Source organism: Octopus sinensis, linkage group LG18 (assembly GCF_006345805.1).
Source record: "Octopus sinensis linkage group LG18, ASM634580v1, whole genome shotgun sequence".
In the NCBI taxonomy this organism is placed as follows: Eukaryota; Metazoa; Mollusca; class Cephalopoda; order Octopoda; family Octopodidae; genus Octopus; species Octopus sinensis.
Window position 1 is genome coordinate 4,327,569 of NC_043014.1, and position 7,500 is coordinate 4,335,068.

The following is a 7,500-nucleotide window of genomic DNA, read 5'->3' on the forward strand; positions in this document are numbered from 1 at the left end:
ATGTATGTATTAATATGTGGATGTACGTACGTACCGATGGGTGAATGGATGTAAGGATGTATGCATGAATCACGTACATATGTTCCTATGGAGCACACACACACACACGTAAGATCACACACGTAATCACACACGAACACACAGGCGCACACACCTAAACATACATATATATACATATACATATATTTGTATATATAATATACATATATATGTATATATATAGGCGCAGGAGTGGCTGTGTGGTAAGTAGCTTGCTAACCAACCACACGGTTGCGGGTTCAGTCCCACTGCATGGCATCTTGGGCAAGTGTCTTCTGCTATAGCCCCGGGCCGACCAATGCCTTGTGAGTGGATTTGGTAGACGGAAACTGAAAGAAGCCTGTCGTATATATGTATATATATGTATATGTGTGTGTGTTTGTGTGTCTGTGTTTGTCCCCCTAGCATTGCTTGACAATCGATGCTGGTGTGTTTACGTCCCCGTCACCTAGCAGTTCGGCAAAAAGAGACCGATAGAATAAGTACTAAAAGGTGGTGTTCCAGCATGGCCGCAGTCAAGTGCTCCAGCATGGCCGCAGTCAAGTAAAAGAGTAAAGAGTAAAAAAAAGTATATATAAATATACATATATATGAATATATTAGTGCCTGGACATATATAGATATATATATACAAACATATATATGCGTGTGTGTATCTATCACTGTATCTCTCTGTCTATTTCTCTCTCTCTCTCTCTATTTATATATATATGTGTGTGTGTGTGTGTGTGTTTGTATATACATATATTATTTTACCAGTTTAAGTCATTTGACTGCGGCCATGCTAGAGCACTGCGTTTAGTAGGACAAATCGACCTCAGGAATTATTCTTTGTAAGCCTATTGCTCATTCTATCGGTATTTATAGCCGAACCGCTATGTAACGGGGACGTAAACACACCGACATCAGTTGAGAATCGATAGTGGTGCGACAATAACAGACACATACATAAAACATAGATACATACACACTATGTGTGCTATACACACACACACACATACATCTATATATATATACATATCATATATACATACACACATATATAGTTACGTATGTATGTACATACATATCTATCTATCAATCTATTTATCTACATATCTATCTATCTATCTATCTATCTATCTATCTATCTATCTATCTATCTATCTATCTATCTATATATATATATATATATATATATATATATATACATATATATATATATATATATACATATATATATTATATATATATATATATATATATATATATATATATATATATATATATATATATGTATATATATGTATATGTATATATATGTATGTATGTATATATACATATACACACATCCCTAGGAAACACAAAGAAGTGTGGAATTGTACTCCTGTCCGATCGCTCTTTCACCAGACATAATCCTGGAGAGGGAAATAAGTGCGTAATGAAAAAAATCTAATGGTGGGGTTCTAGCATGGCCATGCCCTGTCGCTGCAACGTTTAGCCCTATTAATATTAGTGTTAAGTATTATATCTAGACGTACACTTGCGCACACGCACAGAAACAGACACATACAAACACACACACACGCACACATAGGAATACGTACATATTTACACACATTTATCTATTTCTCTCCATCAGGAACGGAAGTGAGGCGAGTTTTTTTGAATCTTTTCTTTCCAACTGAAAATAAAACGTGCGATTGCCAATGTAGATCGGTGGATTTCGTAATGTTTGACTGTAATTCACGTTGGTTTTTATATATGACAATATGTAAGAACGAATGTAAATACGTACACACAGACACACGGACAAACACACGCACAAATAAACACAAACACACACACACATACGCACGCACACAGACACACGTGCTCAATTGTACAGGAAGAATCACACTATACAGTGTATGTCCACTCACATATATGTGTGCGTTTGTGTGTGTGTGTGTGCGTATAACTAGATACATCTATTTGTGATATTTATGGTGTGTATGCTTATGTATACGTGTATACCTATATATTGATATGTATGTATATATATATATATATATATATATATATATATATATATATATATATATATGTCTGTTTGGAGGCGCAGTGGCCCAGTGCTTCTGGTCGCGGACTCACGGTTTTAGGATCGCGATTTCGATTCCCAGACTAGGTTGTGAGCACTCTTTCGCTACAACTTTCTCCCTTTCTTCTGTTCGCCTACTCGCTTAGCTAGCGGGCTGGCGTCATTTGAAGGTTAAAACAATGCGAAGCGCATTGTGACCAGCGATATGTAGCAACAACTTGTAGCTTGGTCTGTAACGGTGATCACGGAGTTATATGTATTCACGCACACACACACATACACACGTACATACTCACACACCAGCACAGATGCCCACATATACCTTTAACGAACAATAATCATACAGATACGCACACGCTTATACACACATGTCACAGACACACACGCACATGCACGTACTTAAGCGCACACACGCTCACAAGCACACGCACGCACATTACGCCCACACAACTCCAAAAACCCTCACACACACACGCATGTACAAATTCACAGAAACACCGATACATATACATACGCACAATATATGCCCACACGCGCACACACACATACACATAAGTATACACATATAGACACAGACACAAACACACACACGCACGCAAAACTCACAACCCCACGGATACACGTATATACACCCATATACGCTTACACACATACAAACTCACACGTATACGCACACACAACTACACTCACATACGAGACGCATGCACATACAAACACACACACACAAATGAACCCACACATACGTTCCATACACACGGCACACAATTATACATACACGCACACAATTATACATACATGTATACACGCATACGCACAGATATTCGCCACACACCCAAACGCTACGCATAGACACACATGCACACACACACACACACTAGAAACAAAACACACACATACACACACACGCGTGTCATCATTGCACATATACCCACATACATACACGCACACGTACACTAAGTAAAGCACTGTTATTCGCCACACACCCTAACTCTACGCCTACACACATGAACACACATACATACACAGAAACACTACAAGCAAAACACACACATGATACATATACATACACGCACACACACACACATACATCAAAATAGCAGTACCTACAACTTGACCTGTGGTAGAGACAAAAGGAGCCACGCCCAATTCCTTCTTCCTTGACCTTAACACTACTAGCCCTACAACACGCAAAGATTAACAGCCACAACCACACACACACATACACACACATGCACATACACATACACGTGTCATCATTGCACACATACACACATACACACACACGCACACGCAGACCTCCACACACTCTCTTATCCACACTTACACACACATTCCTCTTCCTCTACCACTATTCTGTCTTTGAAAGAACTTATCTTCACCCATTTCCTTCCGGTCATTCAAAATGTGGCCGCGTGTGTACAGTTGGCGATTTTTTCCTCTGTCTTCCCTCCTCTGGATCTTTCCTTCTTGAATGTTTCCGACGAAGAGCTCCACCCGAAACGTTAAACCCTCCTTCTTTCCTTATTTCCTGAGCGTCCAATAATACTATCTTTGTTCCACGTCCTCGCGTCGTTGTACTTTTGTGCTGTCATGTTTGGATTAAATTTACCTATATATATATACATGTGTGTGTGTGTATATATATATATATATATATATGTAGAAATACGTGTGTGTATATGTGTGTGTGTGTGTGTGTGTGTGTGTGTGTGTCTGTGTCTGTGTGTGTGTCTGTGTGTGTCTGTGTACTAGCAGACATCCCCGGCATTGCTGGGGATTGAAATGGCAAAGTTGGTATATAATATATTCCAGTCATTTTGAAACAGGTGATATTGGAAAGTGCAACATTGACAACAAAACATTTGTAGAGTAAATGCTCGGCTAATTCGACTAAGCAACATGCTATGCGTCCGTTTGGAGTGTTTCAGGCCCTAACCTGTCATACAAAATTGGATGTGGGGTTTGTGTGATTTTTGAACGCACCGAAAAACTGTCAGTGGGTATACTCTCCTTTGCAGCAGTGTGCGCTGTGTCTAACACGACCCATCATCGGAAATTTTGACACCTCACGTAGGGTTTCTTGTCCTACATCACTCATACAGTAAATTTGGAGGAACTGTGGTTGTTCATTCGCGGGTACCAGAGAACCAATGAGGGGGTAGACTTGCCCTTGAACTTTGACGTCGGCGTAAATTCATGTTTATCTATCTTCTTAGATTCACCAAACGATGTCATTTGAAATGCAGAGTTGTATTGTCTGATATTGTTCAAAAAATCCTTTGGCTGGATGGAAGCGCCTGCTATACGATTCCTAAGGGGTTGAGATGGTAGTGTTGGCAATGCTAACTGTCCGAATATGTAGTCATCTATTGCATTGTTTTAAGTTCTAAACGATACTGAATACCCTGAAGTTCTATTTATATGATACTATTTCTATTTTTTCACAGAACCGTTTCATCTCCAAGAAATCTCTCGACGATAAACCTGATGACACACCAAGTAAGAACTAATTTTATGGCTAAAGTCTTTTACCCGTGACTCATTAACTAATGATTTATAATTTCACCAACTTTGAATTAATTCCACATTACTATCCATATGTCCACAATAATATATACTAAGACACTTGCCTGAATTTATTTCAAAATATATTCTAATTTACAATAATCTCCTAAATAAAATGTTACTCTAATATACTATGCCATTTATTGTGTGTATATGAGTATATATGCAGTGCTACGTCGATAATTGAAACAAGCCCTCTTCATCTGAGAATCAAATGCCCGAGCTGGCGCTTCACTGCGTTTATATCTACAAGTCAGCATTCTGTCCACTCTTGTGCTTCCAGTCATTCGTGAATAGAGACCCGAAATAATGATGTTCCACTTTCCTACACAGTGCGTATTTGTCAACCAATTCAGTGCACGTTTTTGGTGACCATCAGACGAATCTGGTAGCAGCATGTCGTCTACAAATAACAGTCGACCGATCACGTAGAGATGAATTGGGATACCTCTACCACAATGGCTTTGCATATTCAACCAGATCACAAAAAAGAATATGAGAAGGGGCACTAACAATGCACACTTCAACTAAGTGAAACCTTCACGTTGAAAACTTTCGACTTTTACAGAAATACAAACATTTGAACATCCATATAAGTACTTTATGGCAACCATGATTTGCCCATTAAACTCACCTTCCTGGAAAACCATCCAAAACAATACCCAGGGCACGTGATCGTGTGCCTTTTCGTGGTTTATAGCGTTTAAACTTTGGAAATATTTCTGTATTTGCTGGAAGATCTGTTTTGAACGTCTAAAAGGTCGAGTGTACCGCGTGTCAGACGGTAATCTTGGGCGCGACAATTTTCCTACATATCTTTTCTTGACATCTAGTGTAGACATTTCTATAATTCGAGCACACTCTCCTTGGTCTCTGTCCGAAGAAATTGTGATTGTCACCCTATATTTCATTGCCTTGGTATTTTTTCCAGAGGTCCCATCCACCTAGCGTACATGGGACACTCAGAGAATACCATCTGTATTTAAGGTTTCTAAAATATCAAGCCGAACCTGCTTTTCACCAGCAGCTATATCACTTTTAAGTGAGATTAGCTCAAATAAGAGTTCAACCGAAGAAGAACCTGCCGAAAAAAATAATACAATCACGAATCCATTTCGATGTCCAAGTTCATTCAGGTGGGTCACTCTCAATTTGGATGCAAAAGTCGGACAAACGAAATTTTTTAGAGCAGACATTTATTACATCTTACAGGCAGATTATATCTAACAATTCAGACAGTTTAATTCTCAATTATTAAAGGTTGTTCCCTTCTTGATCTGCTTTGGTATCCTGAGACCGTCAATTTTGTGCTCCCACGCCAAAAACCCCATATTTAGTTCCAGGCTACTTGCTGGTTTCACCGGTATTGTGTGGGGTGTGCTATACATTTATCCAACGGACTCCTCTACTCGAGATCCGGATGCGATGTCTTTTAACTAAATCGATAAATGATGGGGTATGGTTGTTATTTTCATATTGTAGTTATGATGGCCTTATTTGCGCCGAGCTCCAAACTGATATTTCTAACTGACCGATGAATATTCGCACCTGGCGAATATTTTATCATTATTCTATTGAGTTTTATCATTATTCTATTGGGAAGTATATATACTCATACCGAAGTTTACGTATCATACATACATCCGTTCATAGCGGAGACCGATACACATTCTGATATTCTGAGATTAATCTCTCAAATCTTTGACATCAACGTCACCAACAGGCTCAACAGACAAATGTCTTTTTTCTTTCTTTACAATTTATTCTTATTATTTACATCTTTCGTTCTGACTTTCATTCATTCACTCGTTCTTTCTTAAATTCTATATTTCTCTCTTCTCCATCAATTCCTTCCCATCCAACAATCTACTTTGTAAATGATTCCCAAATTCTTTCTTTTAACCTACATTATTTCATTTTAATATCACAGAACCCGGTCTCGGATCATTGTATACCCGATGGGGCAGAACAACTTGTCCTCCTTATTCAAACCTTGTATATGACGGTTAGTATACTTTATATTTCTCACCTCTCATTCTCTTTTTGTTTTACTCTTGTTCTCTTTTATACCTCTCATTCTCTCTTTTTATTGCCTTTCTTTCTCTCCCACCCTCTCTCTCACGCACACGCACACACACTCACCCTCTGCTGGGTTGTCTGACATAAACATTCTCTAATCCTTTTATGATGTGTCACGTTTCAAACGTCTATACCTGTAGACTATACAGACACTACACAAGACTGCTTACTCCTTTGTAGGTATTTGGTCAAATCAGAATATTATAAGTTGTCTACTACGGACCAAGTGAAAATGATGCTAACTGGTGATTAATTGTACAGGCTACGGATGGTGGTATTGTACGTGAGTAACCAGAGTTGAAAAGTGGCCACTTGACTATTATTAACTAGAATGCGCAATGATCGTAGGTGTGGGCTAAATTGAATAGAGTCTATTAGAATTGATGACAGTGACTGTAAAAGGTGAAAGGAATAAACACACAATGTAGAATGAGGACTGGACAAGCCAATGCTTTAAGTGATGGAAAAAGCTAAGGACTGTATTCATTAAGTAAAATAGAGAGAGACTAAATATTAGTGAGAGAACACAACAGAGTACAGAATGCACTTCTATTCTTCTCCGCCTCACCGAAATCGTCCTATCGCTAAAACCTTGCTCTTTTCATGCACCACATCACCTCATTAATTATCCAGTATATCTTTGTAAGGTAATTCCGAAACTTCCAATTCAAAACTGCTGCTACAAACTGCGTCCCCAATCAACCTCACATTCCTTAAAAATGCTCTGAATCTGCTCTTTATAAACCCTATACGTCTGT